The 24,429-nt window shown below is 42.5% G+C and overlaps 4 pseudogenes; 3 read left to right on the top strand and 1 right to left on the bottom strand.

Annotated features, from left to right (window-relative positions):
- The first annotated feature begins 1,787 nt into the window (after positions 1–1,787).
- Positions 1,788–2,735, top strand: LOC114201794 (vomeronasal type-1 receptor 2-like; annotated as a pseudogene).
- A 9,510-nt stretch (positions 2,736–12,245) lies between these two features.
- On the top strand, positions 12,246–14,007 carry LOC114201824 (vomeronasal type-1 receptor 4-like; annotated as a pseudogene).
- Positions 14,008–16,470: 2,463 nt separating this feature from the next.
- On the bottom strand, positions 16,471–21,944 carry LOC114201822 (ubiquitin-conjugating enzyme E2 N pseudogene; annotated as a pseudogene).
- Positions 21,945–22,101: 157 nt separating this feature from the next.
- On the top strand, positions 22,102–24,429 carry LOC114201821 (KRAB domain-containing protein 5-like; annotated as a pseudogene).

Below are 24,429 nucleotides of genomic sequence, written 5' to 3'. Positions count from 1 at the left end.
CCCGGCAGCAGGAAAAACTGGGGTGGGTGTTTTCTATGTCAGTTCGAGTGACACAATGTGTAAGGGAGTGAGGTGTATCAGGGTCTGGGTCTGGGTTGGTCCTCGTGGCTGGAAAAAAGATTTTTCTTGTGTAGAAATTGGTTTGATGTCAGAGTTGCGCAGGTGGGAACAACAGTTCCTGAGGCACAGGCTGAATATGGGGACTGGAGGTCTGAGGTCCTACACCAGACTAACTGCTCCTAACATAGTTTGGTGCATACCCTTCCCTGATGGAGATTGTTGGAGTTTGTTGCAAGTGGTAACAAAGCCTGATGTTTACAGTCCTTAAAACTGCAATTCAGAAATTAATATGCTATTTAATCTGCACTATGAAACCACAGAGAAACTGACATGGTTGGTATAGTTACCTCGTTAAACTTCTGTGCATGTGATAATGAGTTTCATGGAGCTAAGCACATCATTCCTATCTCAGTGTGAATAATGGGACTGACTGTCATTTGTAGAACCATAATTGTTTTTCTTGTATTTATTCTTGATGCATCTAGTGGAGATAGTCATTATGTCTCCCCTGAAAATATTTGTAATCTGTTGATCAAGGAAGGACAATTTTCCTCTGTGAGGTTAGGACAGGAGACTTTCAGAAAAAGGTAATTTCACATGTGAAGAATTTGGGGAGCAGAAAAATTAAGGACTTCAGCATTTTTTTAGCTTAAATGTGTTTTCTTGTATTTTGTTTGGTTTTCAAAGTTCTAATATCATTTTTAGGCTCATCCTTGGATTTCTCCTATTCAATGCACAAGATTTCATACCTTGAGATTCCATTTTGCATGCTTGTTTTTTATCTTCTTATCTTTTTCAAATTAATTAGTTTGAGTTATTGTTTTAAAAAATCACATCTAATTCCATGTTCTTTAATGAGGAATAATTTAGATCCTACTCTAAATGTTTTATTTAAATTGCAAATCCATAGTTTAGGGCAAAAATGAAATATTACACAACAATTTCTGTTGTGGATTCCACTGGCAAAAAAATCATATGATTACTTCTGTTGCTATGCTAATGTTGGTCCATATTTGGTAAATCCGTTTTGTTCATGGATAATATTCAGGTCCTTATTAAGATGTTTTCATCTTCATTCACAAGTGATGATGATTAATGGAACAAATATTTTAACAAAAATGAGAAATTGGCACAACCACACCTAAATTAAAATAAATTCAAATATGACAATGTATGCATGCATATATGTGGATTATTTAAAGATACAATCAGGTAGGGGCACCAGGCTGGCTCAGTTGGTGGAGCATGCAACTCTTGATAATAAGAGCTCAGTTGTGAGTTTGAGCCCCATGTTGGGTGTAGAGATTACTTACAAATAAAGTCTTAAGAAAAAAAAAGATATGACCAGGTAGCTGTGACAATATAGCATGATGGTAAACACCAAGTTTCTTGTAACCTGGCCATTGCAATATTTAAATGAGTCATATAGCCTCATTTTAATTAAATTCTTCTTGTCTGTAAATCATATATACCTGTAAATATTAAATAATTTACAATAGATAAAGCATGAGTAAGAGTGACTAAATGAGCACTATATAAAGAAATACATTAAATTGGGAAATCATTAATTAAAGAAAACGTGTATTTGAAAGACATTCTCAGGGAAAAGTAGTAGCAAGGGGAGAATGTTGAATTTATTTTCCACGAACAATCAGCCCACAGCTCATGTTTTCAATGCAGAGTCCTCTCTTTGTAAAAGTGAACACTGAGCCCTGGAGAATGACAGAATGGCTTTAATGGATGTGAAATTTGCCGTGATCTTCCTATTCCTGATAGTTGTTGGAGCTCTGGGGAACTTCTTGCTCTTCTGTCGTTACACTTCATCTCTTGACTGAAGGGGATACAGGTCAAAGTCCACAGATCTGATTCTCAGGCACTTGACTTTAACCAACTCCTTGGTCATTCTCTCCAGAGGAATCCCGGAGACCATGACAGCTTTTGAGTTGAGATATTTTCTCAATGACTTTGGATGCAAAGTTGTTTTCTTTGTTCACAGAGTGTCCAGGGGTGTGTCCATTGATAGCACGTGCCTACTGAGTGTTTTTCAGGCCATTGCTATCAGCCCCTGGAACTCCAGGTGGGCAGTGCTTAAAGGGAAAGCTCCCAAATACATTGGCCCCTCAAATATCCTCTGCTGGATCATGAACATAATACTAAATATTGTGATTCCTGTGTATATGACTGACAAACGGAACAACAAAAACACGTCAAAAATTATGGACTTCGGATACTGTACTTCTGCATTTCCTGACAAAGACACAGACTTACTATATATGGTATTGGTATTCTCCCATGATGTTTTGTGCTTGGGACTCATAACTTGGGTCAGTGAGTTCATGGTTTCCACCCTGTACAGGCGTAAGCAGCGGATCCAACACATTTATAGGACCGAAGTGTCCCCCAGACCCTCCCCCGAGATTAGAGCCACCCAAAGCATCCTTGTGCTGGTGACCACATTTGTGTCTTTTTACACCCTCTCCTCCAACATTTACATGTATTTTTCTATTTCTCGCAAGATCAGTTGGTGGCTGATAAACACCTCTGCCCTAATCAATGCATGTTTTCCAACTGCCTGCCCCTTTGTTCTCTTGAGTCAGGACTACTGGGTATCCAGACTCTTCTCTGTGTGCACAGGAAGAAATACACAATTCCCTCATCTCATCAGAAAAATATAAACCATTTCCTTTGCACTGCATTCAGCTGCTTAGACACTCATCCTTCAAGGAATCTTCAGCACAATTACAGTCTCATTTTACATCCAGTTTTGAATAATCAGAGATTTCTGCCCCAACAATAGCAAATAATGGCCACTTGTAAATGAAATCCTATGTAATTATTATGTAACTACTCATGTAATTGCATTTTATTAATAGCTGTAGTGGAGAAATTCAGAGTCCAATAAATAAAACAGTCTTGAAATGTAGAGATATTGGAAATGTCTTTGGATGTGTAATTTTTATTTTTAAAGATTTTATTTATTTATTTGACAGAGGGAGACACAGTGAGAGAGGGAACACAAGCAGGGGGGAGTGGGAGAGGGAGAAGCTGATTCAGTGTAGAATTCAGTGTAGAGGGCTCTGGGTTCTGTATTGGGATGCAAGTGGCCTGAGGTAAAGCTGGGGGAAAATTAGGTTTTAGTTGTGAAGGACAATGACGACCAGGTTGTGCAAATTGTGTCTTACATCCTTAGAGAATGGTAGGCATTTGAAATAAGAAAACACGTGTATGGAGAAAGATGAGCATTTAAAAAATAATTTTTTTAAAAGATTTTATTTATTTATTTGAGAGAGAGAGAGAGAGAATGAGAGACAGAGAGCACGAGAGGGAAGAAGGTCAGAGGGAGAAGCAGACCCCCCTTTGAGCAGGGAGCCCGATGCGGGACTCGATGCCGGGACTCCAGGATCATGGCCTGAGCCAAAGGCAGTCGCTCAACCAACTGAGCCACCCAGGCGCCCTAAAAAATAATTTTAATTGAACATTGGAATTGTGAACTTCAGGGGACGAAAGGAGAATCTTGCAGGAGGATATGTTAGCTGGTGTTTTGAAAGGATAGAGGTGGAAAGCAAACATTACATAGACGTTTTATGTCTGTGATAAAAATGAATCAATTTTCAGGGTCTGTAGAAGGTAGATTGTTCTGGGTTAGTTCTTGGGGCCTCACTGGCTGGTTGCTAAGAAGCAGATTTCAGGGTGGGTGTCTGCATTTCCAATTTGAGGAGACAAGCATCTGAAGAAAGTCTTCATCAAGCTTGGATTAGTAGAGGAGTAGTAATTTGGAGACCAGAGACATGAATCTATTAATCTGTTTTGTTTAATGAGTTTTCCTGATTTTGAAATCACCCACCAGAGCAAATGGACACATTCGAAAGAAACAGTAGATATCAACTCACACATAATTTAATGTAAATATCTGTGAATAAATTAAATTATAAGGGGTTGCAACTTTATTATTTTTTTAAAGATTTTATTTATTTACTTGACAGAGAGCACAAGCAGAGGGAGAGGGAGAAGCAGACTCCTTGCTGAGCAGAGAGCCCGACGAGGGACTCGTTCCCAGAACCCCGGGATCATGACCTGAGTAGAAGGCAGATGCTTAACCGACTGAGCCACCCAGGTGCTGGGGTTGCAACTTTAATGTAAATATTTTACTTTGGAATCAGTTTAAATTTGCAGGAAAATAGCAAAGAACATACAGAGAACTCCCATTTTCTGCTCAGCCTGTTTCCCCTGTTGTTAACATCTTACCTTACCATTGTACATTCCGGAAAACTAAGAAACCAACACTGGCACCACGGTAGAAATCGAATTGTAGACTTTATTCTTATTTCATCAGAATTGTAGACTTTATTCTTATTTCATCAGTTTTAACACAAATGTCTTTTTTTTTTCTTCCAGGATCCAATCCAGAATACCACATTACATGTAGCCAACATGTGTCTCCCACTTCCTCTTTCCTCTGTCAGATTCTGTCAGATTCTCAGTCTCCTAGGTTTTTATGAACTTGAAAGGTGTGTGGAGGACTGGCCAGCTACTTTCTAGAGTACCTCTGAAATTGGGTTTGTCTGATGTTTTTGTCTGATTAGACAGTGTTTATAGATTTTTATAAAAACATATCTCATCTAATTACATCATTATCACATCAGGGAATTCATGCAATTAACCATTATCATGGGCGGTGTTAATCTCTGTCACTTGTTTATCAAGTGTTGGTAGTGTTTTCTAGTTTCTCCACTGTAAAATTGCTATCTGCCCATTCCCATTCTGTATTGATTGGAAAGGAGTCAATACGTTTAGCAGGTGAATTAATCTCCACCTCTTAGAAAGAGTAGTATCTGGGGCACCTGGGTGGCGCAGTGGGTGAAACATTCGACTCTTAATTTCTGCTCAGGTCTGATCTCAGGGTTGTGGGATTGAGCCCTGCGTTGGGTTCAGCACTTGGCAGGGAGTCTCCTTGAGTTTCTCTCCCTCTGCGCCTCCCCCCTGCTCACTTTCTTTCTAAAATGGGTAGATAAATTTTTTTTTCAAGATAAATCTTGAAAAAAAAAAGAGTATCTGTGTATACTATTTAGTATTCTTCTGTAAGAAATATTTGTTTCTCCTGCCTCATTGATTTGTTCCATTCTTATACATATCATTGAGATATAAGGTACATTGAGAAAACAAATTAATGTTCCCCTTTGCCCTATTGAATTTACTTTGTGGGACGAACCATGAGAGACGATGGACTCTGAAAAAGAAACTGAGGGTTCTAGAGGGGAGGGGGGTGGGGGGATGGGTTAGCCTGGTGATGGGTATTAAGGAGGGCACATTCTGCGTGGAGCACTGGGTGTTATGCACAAACAATGAATCATGGAACACTACATCAAAAACCAATGATGTAATGTATGGTGATTAACATAACAATAAAAAATTTAAAAAAAATTTACTTTGTGGGATAAAACTCTCCAGAGGGCATCATGAGTTCCCTGGTTTATTAGGTAAGACAAACAGTATTTTGTGTGCCCATGTCACAGGGTATTTGCATCACCCTCAACCCACACACCAAGTTCTGCTGATGGGCAAATAATAACGTAACAAGGGTCTTCAAAAATTTTTTTTGATACATTGTAAAGATTATTGCAAAACTCTATGACCTCATTTCAGGTGGAATCTAAACATTTAATCTGAAGAGTAAATGACTGTAAAATATACATTTTTCAGAATACCTCAAATATTTACACATAGAAATTTTAAAAAATTACACCAAAAAATACATCCATGGAGTATTTATGCATTAGAGTGTAATTGGCAAAGTTGAAACAACCCAAATGTTTAACAAGTCATTGTTGGATTAACAAACTGTGGCATATCCATTCAACGAAATCTCAGTGATAAAAAGGAATGAACATATGCACCACAGCATGGTTTACTATCAAAGGCATTATGCTGAGTGAAAGAAGCCAGTTTCAGAAAGTTACATAATACATGATTCTATTCATATGATGATATGAAGAATGTAAAGATCTGACAGAAATTAGATTGGAAGAACCAGGTATGATTTCAGGGAAGCACGAGGAAAGAATCTTTGGAGTGATGGGTAATCTCTTTACTTGATCATGCTCAGCGCTTCTGAGAGGTGGGCGATGTGAACAGGATCTAAGACCAACCAACCAATGCTCTGTCCCCAGCGTGGTCCACCTCTGTCCTGGAAACACCTGGGCTTGGCAGGGTTCATGGCAGGGTCTGTTTCCTGAGGCCCCTTTTGCTCTGTGCTTCCCAGGGAGGGTATGACACCATATTGTTAATGTGCCCAAGTTTGTGCCTCTACCTTGTTCACAATAGGAGAAGTGAGAGCCTCCCCAGGAGAGGAAATCAAGTATGAGTCAGAACGAAATAAAACACTATTAAAAAATGTCTCCCTTCACGAGGTGCCTGGGTGGCTCAGTTAGTTAAGCATCTGCCTTTGGCTCAGGTCATCATCCCGAGGTCCTGGGATCGAGCCCTACATCGGGCTCCCTGCTCAGCGGGGAGCCTGCTTCTCCCTCTCCCTCTGCCCCTTCTCCTGCGTGTGCCCACACTCTCTAATAAATAAAAATCTTAAAAAGTCTGGGCCAAGTATCTAAATCCTCATGGGAATATGGGACCCCCTTAGTGCCCCACCTCCAGGGCATTATGAGGATTGACCCACATCATGCTTGTGAGGTTCCTGGCACAGTATACCATAAAGCACATGTGAGCACATGGTAGATGTTCAGTAAACATTGCATCAATGGACGTCCACACGTCCTTGTCCAAATACAGACTTGCTCAGATATTGCTGCCTTCTCAAGCCTTCTGGAAACTTTAAAGGGACAGCAACGGGTATGATCTTCTAGGTCCGTCTTCCCTGGGAACCCACACCAATAATGTTAGTGTGAAGATGGTGGCCATGAAGGGTTCTGTTGTGCTGAGCCTGCTTTCTCTGGCTTCATGCTACTGATACGGGGTCTGGGGTGGGGGGCAGCATCAGCACTAACATGGAACTTGTGAAAGCTGTCAGTTCATGGGCCCCACTCCAAACCTACAGAATCACCATTTCTTGGAGTGGGTCCAGAACACCTAATGACTTCAAGCACATTAAAGCTTGAGAAGCAAGTCTTAGGCAAGTGGCTCTCAGCCCAGGCTTCCAGTTAGGATCCCATTTGAGATTTTAAGAATGACCATCATCTGTGTGCCCCACCTTCCACCCCTATTGGTCAGGGTGGAAACATCAATGTTCCTTTAATTACAGGCTCCAGGTGATTGTAAGGTGAGACCAGGAGCACAAGGGCTCCCAGTTGCACGTAGGAGAGTTAACTGCAGGCTTTGGTCCCAGGGGAGGCGACAGGGTCTGCCCTGGGTGGGTTTGCAAGGGACAGGTCAGTGCAGCTAGGATTCCCCACTGCAGTATCAGAATTTATGGGTGTCTGGGGGGGGGCATGTGAAGACAGGGAAGGAGAAATTCATGTGATGGTCTCCATGTAGGAGCTCACTGATCCTGAATCTCTCCTGAGACAAAGGGCAGAAGAGGGTGGCCTTTTCGTTAAGTAAAGTTTACCTCCAACATGGAGCTGGAACTCATGCATGCTTCACCCGCTGAGCCAGGCACCTTTTTGCATTTCAAGGTCCTTCTGCCTGGGATGCAGCGGGAGCAGGTGAAGGAGCTGTGCTAGCACCTTTAAGGCATATTCTCGAGATGCACACGTGATTCCTCCATATAATCTCACTTACAGAAGAAACCCAGAGAAGGGAGAGAAATGTCACGTCCCGGGTCAGGAGCTGAGTCCTCTTTTCCTCCTGAAATGCCGTGGATTTGGAACATGCAAAGATTTACTTCTCCAGCTCTGGTGGTCCTAACACGTATGTTTTCAACTACTATTTTTCCTGGTTTTCTCATGACAGTCAGGGTTCCGTCTTTAGAACTCCCGTGTGTCCCAGAGCCTCCTCTCAACGTTATCCAGCCTGGCTGCGTTTATGCCTTGAGCAACTCCCACTGTGAATTATTGGCCTTCAGCGACTGGAAATGTTCCCTTTGTGACAGAGCAACGTGAGGATGTGTGGATACGCGAGATTGGGGATGGGGCCGGGTCCTGCGGTATCCACGTGGAAGGACATTTAATGTTTGGGTTCCATCTGGATGCCCCACCAGCTCTGTGCAAGATGTTCAGAAAATGTGCAAATTGGGGCATCTGGGTGGCTCAGGCGGTTAAGTGTCGGACGCTTGATATGGGCTCCGGTATTGATCTCAGGGTCATGAGTCCGAGCCCCACGTCAGGCTCCACGAGCCCACTTAAAAAATTAAAAAAAAAAAGTGCAAATAAACAGGAAGGCATTAGTGGTCTAAAATAATTCAGAATTTTCTGAGAAAAGAGAACCTTGCTGTGTAGATTGCTAAAGAAACACTATTTAGGGGCGCCTGGGTGGCTCAGTTGGGTAAGTGACTGCCTTTGGCTCAGGTCAGGATCCTGGCGTCCCAGGATCGAGTCCTGAGTCAGGCTCCCTGCTCAGTGGGGAGTTGGCTTCTCCCTCTGACCCTCCCCCGTCTCGTGCTCTCTCTCTCAAATAAGTAAATTAAAAAAAAATCTTGGGGTGCCTGGGTGCCTAAGTTGTTAAGCGTCTGCCTTCGGCTGAGGTCATGATCCCAGGGTCCTGGGATGGAGCCCTGCATCGGGCTCCCTGCTCGGCGGGAAGCCTGCTTCTCCCTCTCCCACTCCCCCTGCTTGTGTTCCTTCTCTCGCTGTGTCTCTCTCTCTGTCAAATAAATAAATAAAGTCTTAAAAAAAAAAATCTTAAGGGCGCCTGGGTGGCTCAGTTGGTTAAGCGACTGCCTTCGGCTCAGGTAATGATCCCGGAGTCCCGGGATCGAGTCCCGCTTCGGGCTCCCTGCTCGGCAGGGGGTCTGCTTCTCCCTCTGACCCTCTTCCCTCTCGTGCTCTCTCTCTCTCAAATAAATAAATAAAATCTTTGGAAAAAAAATAAAAAATAAAAAATCTTTAAAAAAAGTACAGCCCTTGGACCAGAGGCACTGGCAACACTTGGTGAACTTGTCAGAAATGCAGAAACTCAGGCACCACTCCAGAACGGAATCAGAGCCTGTATTTTAACAAGCTCTCCAGTTTCTGGGAGTATACATTAAATTTTTGAGAAGTACACTTCTGACTCACCATGACTCTCATTGAGAAAGATACGCGACTTACGTATGATATAAATAGAGCACCCAAGCATAACTATGTATGCCTGTGTTGATGCCCTAATACATTTTACTGTCCTTGAAAGTGTAATATTTATCGAACCTTACGCTGTCTTTTCCTCAGAATGAGGGAAAACGTCAGGGAATGTTTTTGTGTCTAATCATCCTCAGACCACTCACCTAAGTCAGAACCAGCTCTCTGAACTCTCTCTTAGCTAAAATTACAAACTGCCCAATGGCCACTTGGCAAATGTATTAGTTATTTCAGGGATGGTTGACATTCTGCTCAGTGAGATTTCAACCAGTGCTTACTGTTAACAATTCTGGGAAAAAAAATCAAGTGGCGAGAACTATGGTAATCCTTCACTGCTCTTGATTAGAGTAAGTTGCATTGGGTTAACTGGTGGTTAAAAGTAGTACAGATCTGTACCTCTGAAACAAATAATGCAACATATGTTAAGAAAAAAAAAGATAGCAGGAGGGGAAGAATGAAGGGGAGTAAGTCAGAGGGGGAGACGAACCAGGAGAGACGATGGACTCTGAAAAACAAACTGAGGGTTCTAGAGGGGAGGGGGGTAGGGGAATGGGTTAGCCTGGTGATGGGTATTAAAGAGGGCACCCATTCTGCGTGGAGCACTGGGTGTTATGCACAAACAATGAATCATGGATCACTACATCAAAAACTAATGATGTAATGTATGGTGATTAACATAACAATAAAAAAATAAAAAAAAAAGTAGTGCAGTCTGCCTCTTACAAGTTTGACCCTCGGGCGTCTGGGTGGCTCAGTCGTTAAGCGTCTGCCTTCGGCTCAGGTCATGGTCCCAGGGTCCTGGGATCGAGCCCCGCATCGGGCTCCCTGCTCAGCTGGAACCCTGCTTCTCTCTCTCCCACTCCCCCTGCTTGTGTTCCCTCTCTCCCTGTGTCTCTCTCTGTCAAATAAATAAATAAAAATCTTAAAAAAAAAAGTTTTACCCTCTTCTTTAAATTTTTTATTGTTATGTTAATCACCATACATACAAGTTTGACCCTCATGCTTTTATCTGTGAGGGGCTCTTCTGAGCCTTCCCTCCTTTTTCCATGGACATTGTTCTGTTGCTACTTCCTATCATGAGTGGGGGTCAGTATTGCTGTTCACTTTCCTATAAAACACCCATATTAATTGGCATTGAATTATGCAGAAGACAACATTGGGACAGAGTTGTTGCAGATAAGTCCGGTGATTTCTAACGTGAAATATCAGTGTCATGGATTGCTTTTGCTTGCGTCTGTCCGGAAATCCTCAGATGATGCCTGTCTCATTTTTGTCTCTGCTCATCACTTACCTGTTGGTGCACACAACAGTCTGAAGAGAAGGAAAGAACATGTTTTCTTGGCTGAATGACTTCTTATGGAAGTTCTCTGCGAATGCAGGGAGACACATGTGCCTCCTCACCTGTCAGACCCCAGAGTTTTGTGCCCACGTCGTTCCAGTGTTGCGGATAGTGGTCTTCAAATGCACCAACATTTGCTAGCATCTGCCTGTAGGGATCACGGAGAAAGAGCCTTTCTCAAACACTCCAGAGGTCCCTTGGGAGACACTGAAAGGAAACGTGTAATTGGTTTGTTTGTTTGTTTGTTTGTTTGTTTTAAATTAGCAACTGGAAAAAGGTTTCCTTCCCAGCCCGCACTCTGATTGCGCTGTGGGAGAAATGACAAGTGTGGTCCTGAGCGGGGAGGTGAGGTCACAGGATCCTGAACCCATATCTCATGATCTGGCTGCCTCCTCTCCTCACCTGCACTGGCTGGTATGACCTTCATGTCCGCCCACCGTTCTCACAGCGGGAAGGAGGTGGTGGTTTCTTTCCAACCAGAGAGGCAGAGTCTGCCATGAAAGCCTGGCTGTCAGAAGTCTGGGTAGGTGGTTATGTTAGAAAAGGTGCTGCTTCTGGGTTTGATCTCGGTCCATTGTCAGAGCCACACAGGAAGGAGGAATAATTCCTGGGGCATCAGCTAAGCTAATAAAGGCAGGGGCGCCTGGGTGGCTCGGTCATTAAGTGTCTGCCTTCGGCTCAGGTCATGATCCCAGCTCCTGGGATGGAGCCCCACATCGGGCTCCCTGCTCCGCGGGAAGCCTGCTTCTCCCTCTCCCACTCCCCCTGCTTGTGTTCCCTCTCTCACTGTGTCTCTCTGTGTCAAATAAACAAAAATCTTTAAAAAATATGTTAAAATGTTAAAAATAAAGGCAGACGGGGTCCTTCACGTCACCCAGTGACAACGGCCCCTAAGTTAATGTCCACGTAACTGACAGTGATAGTCACTTTGGTGGTTAAGGGCTAATGAAACCTGATATTTGAAGTGCTCAGGGAACGTAGTTCTGAGATCAACCTGCCACTCTGTCTACCTTGTAGGACTCAAAGCCTAAATTTCAGGATTCCCAGAGTTGTGCTTGTCATACATTCGTCCTTGTATAACAGGATGAATCCATCTGTGGACCATATAGTCCTATGCGGAATCAATGTATTCAAGTTACAGTTGCTAGAATAGAAATGTTTAGCCCTGGGTGCCTGATGCAATTAATGGGTGCCTAATGCAATTAATGCAATAAAGGAGTAATTGTGCTCCTGCTGAATGCACTTGTGGTCTGTTGGTTGTGATAGGATTTCCTTCTTGAGGTTAGGGACAGATCATTTAAGGAAAAGGTAACTTTATGAGTTTCAGACAATAGGTGTCAGGATTGAAATTATTTTATTTGATTTAAAAACATTCCAATATTGATTCAAAATATCTACTATTGCAATTCATAAAATATACAGTTTCATACCCTAGAGATTGAATTTTGTACGTATGTCCCTTATATTTTAATATTTTTCAAAAACCGTGCATCAGTGCTAGTAATTTTGTGAACTTGGCATTAATAAGTCAAGTATATGATCTGAAAAGAATAATAATTTAGTTTTTTTGGCCTACACTATTTACCATACTGTGTTGTTTCCTGTCCTATAATTTAGGGTACGGCATGAGTTTTTTCAAAGTATCCTGCAATAGGTGACATTGTGTTTGTGTTCCTGGCATAAAAGCAAACAAATCCTTTTTCTTTTCTTTCTTTTTTTTTTTTTTTTGCCTGCCTTATATCAAGCCATTCTTCCCTTCATTAAGTCTGCTCATCATGGGACAGGCTCTTGTGGTATTAAACTGCAATCCGTACCTCTGCATTCATTAAGATTTCTAAATCTTCATTCATAATTGACATTGACTATAGGGTAAACTTATATGTATAAATGGAAACTTGTTAAGATCAAAATTATGTTACCACCAATCCAAAACCAAATGTTCTGGGACTAAAGATATATCTGGATTGTTAGTTTTCACTAACAACCTTTTTAGTGTGGCTTGGTGGTTCCAGGCGCTGTTTTTGTTTATAGCACCAGGCATTTTCAAGTCCCACTGTGCCCCTAACCAGAATAGGGATTTAGACAAGTCACTTAACTTCTATTTGCCTGAACTCTGTAATTGCCTTCTCTTTGTAATTAAGGTGACAGTAGTGTGCCTCATAACCTTGTGGAGAATCAGAGATTACCACGTATATGCTCTTTATAACGGTGATCTGTATGTTCTGTTTTCTCTGAAGGTTGTATATTTAACTCTTGAAAAATCTCTTAATAAAAGACCTTAACTTAGAAATATCTAAGATACAACGAATCTAGTAAATGGAGAATATTGGGATTCAGTTGACATTCTGAATGCATTTCCTGTCCCCATTCCCACACAGGATCCAATGGCGTTGAAGACGAGCATTAGTCACTGAGAACAGACAGGGTGACCACGAGGGATCTGGCAGTAGGCATGATCTTCTTATCACAGACTGTGCTTGGAGTCCTGGGGAATTTCTCTCTTCTTCGCCGTTATCTCCTCCTTCACTTTGCTGGGTGCAAGGCAAGGTACACAGATCTGATTCTCAGGCACCTGACTATAGCCAACTCCTTGGTCATTCTCTCTAACGGAGTCCCCCAGACGATGGCAGCTTTTGGGTTGAGACATTTCCCCCATGATTTTAGATGCAAGCTGCTTTTCTTTGTTCAAAGAGTGGCCAGGGGTGTGTCCATGGAGAGCACCTGCCTCCTGAGTGTCTTCCAGGTCATCACGATCAGCCCCCAGAACTCCAGGTGGGCAGCGCTTAAAGGGAAAGCTCCCAAGTACACTGTCCGCTCCACCACCCTGTGCTGGATCCTGAACATACTGATGAATACCATTTTTCCTCTTTCTGTGACTGGCAAATGGATCAATGCAAACATCACGAGGAAAAGTGTTTTTGGACACTGTTGTGCAGTATTTTACCATAAACTCACAGCCTCACTGTTTGCAGCATGGCTATCATTCACTGATGTTTTATCCTTGGGGCTCATGCTCTGGGCCAGTGGCTCCATGGTTTTCATCTATACAGGCACAAACAGTGGGTCCGATACATTCACACGACCGGTGTCTCCGCCGGGTCCTCCACAGAGTCCAGAGCCATCCAGAACATCCTTATCCTGGTGAGCACCTTTGTATTTTTTTATACCCTCTCCTCCATTTGTCAACTTTGTCTGGCTTTTTTAAATCACACCAGTCAGTTGCTGGTGAGCATGTCTGCATTCTTTGCTATGTGTTTTCCTACTCTCAGCCCCTGTGTGCTCTTAAACACAGATGACTCCAGTATGTCCAGACTCAGCTTTGCCTGGATAAGGAATAACAAATTAACAAAGCAATGGCATCTTGGGGCGCCTGGGTGGCTCGGCTGAGCATCTGCCTTCGGCTCAGGCCATGAACCCAGGGTCCTGGGATCGAGCCCCACACTGGGGCTCCCTGCTCAGCAGGAAGCCTGCTTCTCCCTCTCCCACTCCCCCTGCTTGTGTTCCCTCTCTCGCTGTGTCTCTCTGTCAAGTAAAATCTTTAAAAAAAAATTACATGGAATGTGTCATCCATTTTTCTACCTTAATTCTTCTATTTTAACTGTGTCTCTTGGAAAAAAAAATCAAGTATGGTCAAAGTTTGGCTTTAAAAGGAATAATTGTATGTGTTGAAAATAATGATGAATATATTTGGGATCGGATTTACTGATTTACTGTGTGCTCTTCCTGACACCTGTTCTAATTTCTCTGTTGTCTTCTGTGTTCATTTTTAAAATTCTTGTGCTTCCCCCCTTTTTTGGAGGTTGCATTTTCAGTATCTCTTAGGTTTTTAAAATTTTAATCCCAAGTAGTTAACATACAGTGTTAAGTATCTCTTGGTTTTTAACGTAGGTATCGCAGCATACTCTAAGAAAGTAACGTGTGACATTATTGGATGCTTTTAGCTTCTACCATGACAATGTCAGGGACTCACTAATTCATTCCCTACTCAGTTTCCCCATTTATATTTATCTCCATTTATTAATGTCAGGGAGCAATGACACCAGTCTATGCATATCCTCACAACTTCCTTATTGCTGATCTGTATTTTAAAGATGAATGTACATGCAAAGGTCCTAAGTGGACAGCTCTGTGATGTTTCGCAAGCGAACACACCTCTGTGCGAGAGAACACTGCCTGCCTGGGGGAAACCTCCTCCTCATGGCCTCTCCCAGTCACGATCTTCAGGTGTCACCCTCGGGACATCTAACATCTAAATCTCCTGCCTCGTTTGTCCTTGATACAAATGGAATCCTGTAGCATGAACCCTTTTGTATTTTCATGGTTCAATTCCATGCATTTGTGATTTTATTGGTATTCTTGCATGTTGTTATTGATCATCTCTTGGCACTGCTGATTGGATCTCATTGTGTGAAAATCAAACAATTTAGCCGCTGTGTTAATGAAGCACATGGGAGTGATTTTCTACTTGGCGTTATTAGAATGATGCTGATATGTAAATTATAGAGTGTAATGAGATGTACAGGGAATTTTTTTCAGATGTATACATAGGAGTGATACTGCTGGGTCACAGCCAAACAGTCTCCCAAAGTGTGTGTATGAATTTTATACCAACGACTGTTGGTGAGATTCTTAGTTTAGTTGCATCCCTGTTGACAGTTGGTATTTTCTGTCATTTTTGGTTTAGCATTCTGGTTGTTGTGTGATGGTACCAGGCGGTGACTTTATTTCCATTTTCTTGATGAGAAAGGAACTTGAACATCTTTTCACGTATTTATTGGCCATCAAGTAAATCCTTTTTTTGAGTGTCCGTTGGCTTATTTTACCCATTTTTTTCAGTTGTGTTGCCTATCTTTCTCTTATTGATGTACAGGAGATATTTATACATGTAGACTATATCGATTCTTGGTGCTGGATCTAACTATTATCTATCTATCTATCTATCTATCTATCTATCTATCTATCTATCTACCATCCATCCATCCATCCATCCATCCATCCATCCATCCATCCATGTATCTATCTATCTAGGTGCCTTTTGATGAGGACAAACTCTTAATTTTCAACCAATTTGTCATTTCCTCCTTTCTAGTTGAGGTGTTTGTTCTTTTTTTAAAAAAGATTTTATTTGTTTATTTGAGAGAGAGAGTGTGTTTGTGTGCACAAGCAGGGGGAGGGGGAGAGGGAGAAGCAGGCTCCCTGCTCAGTGGGGGAGCTCAATGCAGGGCTCGGTCCCAGGACCCTGGGATCATGACCTGAGCCGAAGGCAAATATTTAACCAACTGAGCCACCCAGGCCCCTCATGGCGTTTTGTTCTTGTAAAGAAATCTTTTGGGTACCTGGGTGGCTCAGTTGGTTAAGCGACTGCCTTTGGCTCAGGTCATGATCCCGGAATCCCGGGATCGAGTCCCACATCGGGCTCCCAGCTCAGCAGGGAGCCTGCTTCTCCCTCTGGCCCTCTCCCCTCTCATGCTGTTTCTCTTTCTCTCTCAAATCAATAAATTAATAAATAAATAAAATCTTAAAAAAAAAAAGAAATTTTTTCCTATTCTAAAGATCACAAAAGTAGTGTCCCCCACCTCCGCTTGGCTCACTCTTTCTGGGGATGCTCCGCCTACCTGTCCGAGGACTTAATGAATCCTCTCAGCTTTATAAGGATTTATAGTATTGTTGTAGTACCAGGATGTACTAAGTTTTCTTGAACTTGTTCCCTGTTGGTCATTTGTATTTTCCACGTTATTTGCAACTGCAAACCCACCTGAAGTAGATATTAACCTACCCATATCTTTGCCTTTAATATAAGTGGGAGATATCCTGCCATGATAAATACACCTTCAAATTAGGTCTAAAGATTCAACTCTGTAAATGAGGAGAGCAGTTTGATTGGGGAGTAAGCCCAGTGTGACAATATGTACATAAATATTGATATAAGTACAGAATATGTTCATCTATGTTAGCAGGTAGACATCCCAAATTGCATTAAAAAAAGGGGAATAACTCTCAAAGCAGTGAAAGTTGGTCCATTTGCAGATCAAACTGGTATTGGGCAAAGGGTAATTAATGGGGACTTTTATTCCTTAAATATTTTATAATAAAACATGCATGTAATTGTTTACAAGCAAAAATATTTTAAAATATTGCAATATATCCACAGAAGTACTACTAATGGTGACCTCCTGGGATAGCTTCTTATAAGGGAAAAGCAAGGAAAAACAGAAGAGTTAAAATGTGCTGTGTGTGGCTATGTTTTATTTTCTTAAAGCATGTGTTATGTTTTAGAATCGCCACAATAAATGTAAGGATTTTCATCGTATCAGGTCTAGGGCATACAAATTCAAGGCATAAGCAGGGCTTGGAGAAAGCACAGATACTTATTCCCATCACTAAGCATCAAGTACCTATAAACATGTTCTGCCAGACCCACCGTGGTCACGCTATCTGGCATCCCCAAAGAAGAGAGAGAAGGCTGTGTCATTCCCCCAAATTCTACTTGCAGCCCTATGCTGTATACTCAGATTAAGGAGTTCTTAGGAGTATTTTGTATACATAAGATTTTTGTCTCATAAGCTGAAATTAAAAATCCAATAATAAATGGAGATAAATATAAGTGGGGAAACTGAGTGGGGAATGAATCAGTGAGTTCTGTTGTGATTTGCACCCATCCCCTCATCTCATACCTCCGTTTCCCTGCAACCTCAGAACTCCACCCATCAATTGGGTGAATGTGATGGGTCCCATGTCCTTCATCCCGTCTTTCCTCGTCTCCTTGACTTCTGCCTGCCCCATCCTCTCCACTCAGTCTTTCTGGACATCCATCCTGCCACATCGCCTCCAGCCTGTGCCCTTTTGAGGTCTACCCTGCTAAGAATTCTGTCATCCGTCCAGAACTTCCCTTCCTTCAACTCCATGCCACCCATCTTCCCCTCCCTGTATCCGATCCCTGATCCCCATTTCAGTGACTGCAGCGCAACCATTGTGTCCTTTATATTGACAGCCCTCAGGGGTTGAGCTTGCCCCCATTGCCCCCCGCCATTCTTAACTGTGGTGTTTTGCTCCCTAGGCCAGTAATCCCAGCCCCTTTCCTGGGTCCTTTGGTCCACTGATGCCCACTGGTGGACTCTCTCCTCGATGGTGTGGTCTACCCGTGTCTCTTTCCTCTCTGCATCCTCTTCTTGTGCATGGACCACCCCCACACATTGTCCCCCTCTCTTCTTTAGCCCTTTCCTGAATATTGTCTGCAGTGCATCTACCCAGCTGTGCCCTCTCTTCCGGCACGGACTCTCGCTCCTCCCCTTACAGCCTTGCCTGCCATGACACCGGCACCCGTATGCTTCCGCCACCCTCTGTTCCCCAGACTCTTGCTTGTACGCTCTGCCCCCTTGCATGCCCCTAAGCTCTGCAGTGTATTTCATCCCCACTGCACCTTTTGACCCTCATGTGCCTTTAGAGCCTGCGACTCTCTCCCCTGCACCTCGGTCCCACATGCACCTTGCTCTCTGCAACCACATCTCATCCACGTGCATTTTCCCATGTCCTGTTTGTTGCTGTGCTCTCTGTCATGCACTGGTCTGCCTGGACTCCCAACTCTTCCCCCTGTGCCCTGGATCTCAGGTGGCTGACAGCAGTTTGACAGTCTGGCGTGTTGTAACTATTCCCCTGTAGGATGCTCCAGAGCAGGTGCCCAGGTTGGGGGCACTCCAGTTTCCTGGTTCTGTGGTGAAGAGGCCAACTGGGAGGGGAAGGGATTCTTTCCATTTCACAGGGTCCTGTGAAAACAGAGATGAAACAGTCCTGGTTCCCCTCACGAACTTTCATTCTTGAGCAAATGATGATAGGGTTGAATTTGGGACTGTGGGGTCAGTGCAAGGAAGGGGTGGTGTACAGGAGACTTTGGTTCACTTGGACCAGCCCTTTCTGTGTTGTGGGAGTTCTGATGTCACCCAGTGGGCCATCCACAGAGAAAAGAGTTTCTCTTATCATCATCATCATTATTTGTATTTCTTTTCCCTTTTTAAGAATAAAATAGCTTCTAAGGTAATTGTCCCAGAAAACTAAGGTTTTACATTAAATTGCTTGCCATTTTATAAGACAGACATGGAAGTGTCTTTTCCTTTCCTTTCCTCCCCCTTCCCCTTCCTCCCTCCCTCCTTTTCTTTCTTCCTTTCCTTTTTCCATTTGGGAAGGGGGAGGGGGAGGAAAGGAAAGGAAAAGAAAGGAAAAGACACTTCCATGTCTGTCTTATAAAATGGCAAGCAATTTAATGTAAAACCTTAGTTTTCTGGGAAAACTTTTTTCCATCTTCCTTCCTTTCTTTCTTTCTTTCTTTCTTTCTTTCTTTCTTTCTTTCTCTCTCTCTCTCTCTCTCTCTCTCTCTCCCCCCCCCCCGCCTCTCTCTCTCCCTTCCTTCCTTCCCTCCTTCCTTCCAAGTAATCTCTACACCCAACATGGGGCTCAAACTCACAACCCTGAGATCCAGAGTCACGTACTCTTCAGACTGAGCCAGCCAGGTGCCCCAGAAGTATCTTATCTGGGAGGTAGTTTCTATTGGGTAGGCTCAGGAAAGACAGCTATGTGTGGGGAGAACATTAAGTTCTACTCTCTTAACAAATTCAAATTTATGATACAGTCCACCTTGCTGAACTTATTCATCTTGCATAGCTGAAACTTGTCCAAAATGTCCCCGTTCCACCCCCAACCTCAGCCCCTGGCAACCACCACTCTAGTCTTTGCTTTTATGAATTTCACATTTATTTACTTATTATTTTTAAAGATTTTATTTTTAAGTAATCTCTATACTCAATGTGGGGCCCAAACTCACAACCCCGAGATCAAGAGTCCCATGCTCTGCTGACTGAGCCAGTCAGCACACCTCTGTAAAGGTTTTGTTTAAGGTTTTATTTATCTGGCCGAGAGAGAGAGAGAGAGAGAGAGAGAGAGAGAGAGAGAGAGAAAGAGAGAGAGAAAGAGAGAGAGAAAGAGCGAGCACAAGCAGGGGGAGCAGCAGAGGGAGAGGAAGAAGCAGGCTCTCTGCTGAGCAGGGAACCTGATGTGGGGCTCAATCCCAGGACCCTGACCTCAGCCAAAGGCAGGTGCTTAACCAACTGAGCCACCCAAGTGCCCCTATAAAGGTATTTTTAAAAAAATTTTTATTGTTATGTTAATCACCATACATTACATCATTAGTTTTTGATGTAGTGTTCCATGATTCATTGTTTGTGCATAACACCCAGTGCTCCACGCAGAATGTGCCCTCCTTAATACCCATCACCAGGCTAACCCATCCCCCCACCCTCCTCCCCTCTAGAACCCTCAGTTTGTTTTTCAGAGTCCATTGTCTCTAATGGTTCGTCTCCCCCCTATAAAGGTATTTTTAAAACAAATTAATGATGGGGGAAAAGAGGCAGAAACAGGAGACCAGTATCTGCACCCTCATGGGAATTACAAGACACTTAGTGTGTCCTTTACAGCCTCTGTTAAGTTCGTTCGCGTGGTTCAGGTGCTGTCTGCCAGATTCCTCCTCTATAACATTAGCATTTTTTCCATTATGATTAATAAGGATTTGGGGATATTTACTGAGTGATGTGCATAAGCCATGACATTTAATCTGGAAACTCTCTTCTGAGTTCATCTTTGCTTGCAGTTTGCTTTGGGAAATGATGGCTCTCACCTTTGTGTATTAGAGAATTTGGTTTTTTCAAGATGAACCTAAATCAGTCAAGCCTTGGTCCTCTAAGTTTCCATTTCATTCCAAAGTCATGTGAGACATGCTCTTCTTTATGACATTGTTGTATTTTCAGAAAAAAACAAAAATAAAAAAACCCCAGATACCTTATATATGTTCGGTGTCCTAAAATTCTAAAATATAACTCAGCACAAATGAGAGAGAAAATAAAAATTGTCAATGAAATACAGTCAGAAATAATAGCTCTTATACTGGTTTGTCTTTGTCTTGTGTACGTGTCTCCATAGTGTTTTTGGGTTTTATTTTATTTTTTTTAAGAATAACAAAAAATATTAAAACATAAGATTTACAGAAGTTTCCAGACAAACCATATAAAATGGTCACAAGCTTTTTCTTGAAGGAAGAATTCTACACTTGACAGCAAAGTCACACTGTTATTAGGGGTGTGATGTTTGTGAACCAGCTTGTCCATCTACAGCATCTAAATAAAATTAGACTTGGCTTGAGAGCATATTCTAAAGAACTGGTTAACTGCTTTTAACCAATGCAATGAGATCACCATAAAAAGGGGATAAGGAGCCCATAAAATTAAAATAAAACTACCTCTCCCCCATCAAAAAAAGTAATAAAGAAAAACGCTCACACCCCTGCAGCTAACCCTGACAACTACCTTCATTCACAGTGCTTTATACTTAAACCATGATGGGGGGAGTGAATAAAAGCAGAGAAGGGTCACTGCTTTTAAATGTTTCACAATCCAGATGGTACTTCTAGCCTCTGCTCATGCTTTACAACAGTGAATCACGACAAGACATAGATTTGCTAATGTGCATTTAATCACCAAAGCACTGAAGATGTCTGGGCTTTTATTCTGTAATGTTTCTGAGACTGTGTCCATTAAATGCAAACAAAAAAGGAAGAAGTCTTGGCAGAACAGGAGAAGTGATGCACACTTGATGATCAGATCGATTTTATTTATTTTTTTGAAGATTTATTTATTTATTTGAGAGAGCAAGAATGAGAGAGAGAGAGAGAGTACATGAGAGGGGGAGGGTCAGAGGGAGAAGCTGACTCCCCGCTGAGCGGGGAGCCCGATGCGGGATTCGATCCCGGGACTCCAGGATCATGACCTGAGCTGAAGGCAGTTGCTCAACCAACTGAGCCACCCAGGTGCTCCAGATCGATTGTAAATTATTATTCATGGCATGTAGCCTAGTCCATGCTCTAGCTGTTTCTATGGCTTGTGCTTCGTTGGTCTTCCACTGCTCCACTACATCATTGCTAATGGATCATTTGGATTGGGAGCACTTAACAAAGACAGGATTGATAACAGAACTGTGCGGATCTGCAGTGCTGGGGACCACTTACCTTTCAAAATATCTAAACATATTCTTCCCAACTTGTCTACATTAGGATGATAAATTTTGGTTATGAAACATACTTTAGGGGCTGCCATCAGGTATTCTTCTGGTAGGAATAGTTTAAGCTTAAAAGTCCCTCCCTCAAAGGGGGAATCCTGGGGGCCAGCAATGACCACATGAAAATAATGGGCGTTGCTCTCATCCGGTTCTTCTTTAATGCCAGGAACTGGTTCTGCCAGCAGACGCCGGGTTACCTTGATAATCTTGCAGGGCAGCCTGACCATCTTGTCAGATCCCTCCGTAGTATTTTTAAAAAGACACAAAATCTTCATCTACAAATAGATTTGTTTATGCAATTGAAAGTATTTCTTAATAAATTTTTCTATTATATCACATTTGATATAATTAATATAATTAAATTAATATCTGGTTATTTTAAAAATGTATGATGTATGCATAAAATGTAGAAGTTATTAGATCAAATCTGTGTTGGTACCTTAGTGTTTCCATGACTCAGTTACAAAATCTGTTATAGTTATTCTTTTAGGATTGTCTTTGTATATTGGCCTTGTATGTCTCTTTCTTTTAGATAAATTCTAGGTCAGATAAACTAGGTAAAATCCCAGCTCTACCATTTACTGGATATTGGACAGACATTCTTCTTCTTTTTTTTTTAAACATTTTTTTAAAGGTTTTATTTATTTGTCAGAGAGAGAGAGAGAGCGCGCGCACAAGCAGGGGGAGCAGCAGACAGACGGAGAGGGAGAAACAGGCTCCTGGCTGAGCAGGGAGCCTGATGTGGGACTCGATCCCAGGACCCTGGGATCATTACCTGAGCCGAAGGCAGATGCCTAACCGACTGAGCCACCCAGGTGTCCCTGGACAAATATATATATATATTTTTAATTTTATTTATTTATTTGACAGAGAGAGAGAGAGAGAGACAGCGAGAGAGGGAATACAAGTGGGGGGGGGAGAGGGAGAAACAGACTCCCCGCGGAGCAGGGAGCCCCATGTGGGGCTTGATCCAAGGACCCTGGGACCATGACCTGAGCTGAAGGCAGCCGCTTAATGACTGAGCCACCCAGGTACCACCCCCCAGACAAATATTCTTTTAAAAGAAGAATAATATTGTAGTCAGATTATTTTTTGTGGTTTTATGAGTTATGAAAACTGATAGAATAATGTCTCGTATATAGGACATGTTAAAACGATGGCTCTTGCCATTCTTACTATTCTGTAAGAACCCATAATTGCCATGAGACTCTCACTTCAAAGTCATTCATGAATTCTTCCCATCAGTTCTACCTCTTTGCTGTTAAAGAAAGTGGCCCTCGGCACAAGGGCTGAGCCTGTTAGAGATTCAGAAACTCAGGTCCCACCCCAGAACTTCTGAATCAGAATCAGCAGGTTAACAAGCTCTCCAGTCTGTTGTACACATTAAGATTTGAGAAATACCCTTTATACTCACTGTGAGTCTCCCATATGAGATATATATACAACTTATGACAACTTATATATATGCCTGTGTTGATACCTTAATTTTATATTTTATGTTTCATATAGTATCTACAGTATTTCTTTGGAAGATTTTATTAATTTGTCGAGAGAGAGAGAGAGGGCACACATGCTGAGCCAGCAGGCACCCCTGTTTTTGTGGATTTTTTTAAAAGATTTTATTTATTTATTTGACAGAGAGAGACACAGCGAGAGAGGGAACACGAGCAGGGGGAGTGGGAGAGGGAGAAGCAGGCTTCCTGCTGAGCAGGGAGCCCGATGCGGAGCTTGATCCCAGGACCCCGGGACCATGACCCGAGCCGAAGGCAGACGCTTAACGACTGAGCCACCCAGGTGCCCCTGTTTTTGTGGATCTTATGTCATATTGTTTCCTTAGGGTTAGAAAGTACGGTGGAGAATAATACTGGGTTACAGTTATTTGATTGGATAATTCAGGTCCAACCCCTAAATCAGAACCAGCTCTTTATAACCCTTTTTTCATGTTGGGTCAAATTATGAAATCTGGCCCTTGATAACTGTACTTTGTCTTTCAGGGACTGCTGACACTCAGGGATATAGCCATCGCCTTCTCTCAGGAGGAATGGAGATGCTGGACCATGCTCAGCAGGAATTGTACAGGGACATGCTGTTGGGTAACTACAGGAACCTGGTCTCCCTGGAGGATAACTTGCCTCCAGAATTCCTCATCCATTCTCAGGGTTTAGTTGCATTTATAGAATGTCTCCTGGGAACTTCTGCTTTGCATGGCTAAATTTAGGGTTCAAGGGTTTGTTGGTGTAAAGGAGAAAATCTTCATGATGTTTCATCTTGACCTTAATCTTTCTCTTTTGTGAAGTGATCTGTATCCTTCACTTTAGATTACGGATAATCAGAGAAATCCAGTGGCATAAAATATTATTGCCCACATGTTAAATTCCAATTTTCACACCTTATTTCTGATTCAGTAGTTCTTGGAAGTGGACTTAGAATGCGCAAATTGAAAATACTTCTTAAGTATTCTAAAGAAGCCATCAGCAAACAGTGTTTGGAGAAATAATTTTCTATGACCTTCTATAATGTGCTTGCTTTTCTACTGAGCATAGTGCTGGGTTGGAAATTGGGGAATCCACAGCAAAAGTCATGTTCCTTTTTTCTAACAAGCAGGTCTTGCCATATCTAAGCCACACCTGGTCTCCTTTAGAGCAAAGGAAAGAGCCCTGGGATGTGAAGAGAAAGGAGACAGTAGCCACACACCCAGGTAGGTGGGAATGA

This window comes from Eumetopias jubatus, unplaced genomic scaffold, assembly GCF_037043125.1.
Source record: "Eumetopias jubatus isolate StellerSeaLion01/CBP00866 unplaced genomic scaffold, mEumJub1_p1.0 scaffold_10, whole genome shotgun sequence".
NCBI lineage: Eukaryota > Metazoa > Chordata > Mammalia > Carnivora > Otariidae > Eumetopias > Eumetopias jubatus.
Note: the sequence above shows the minus strand (reverse complement) of the source record. Positions and strands in the feature narration are given on the sequence as shown.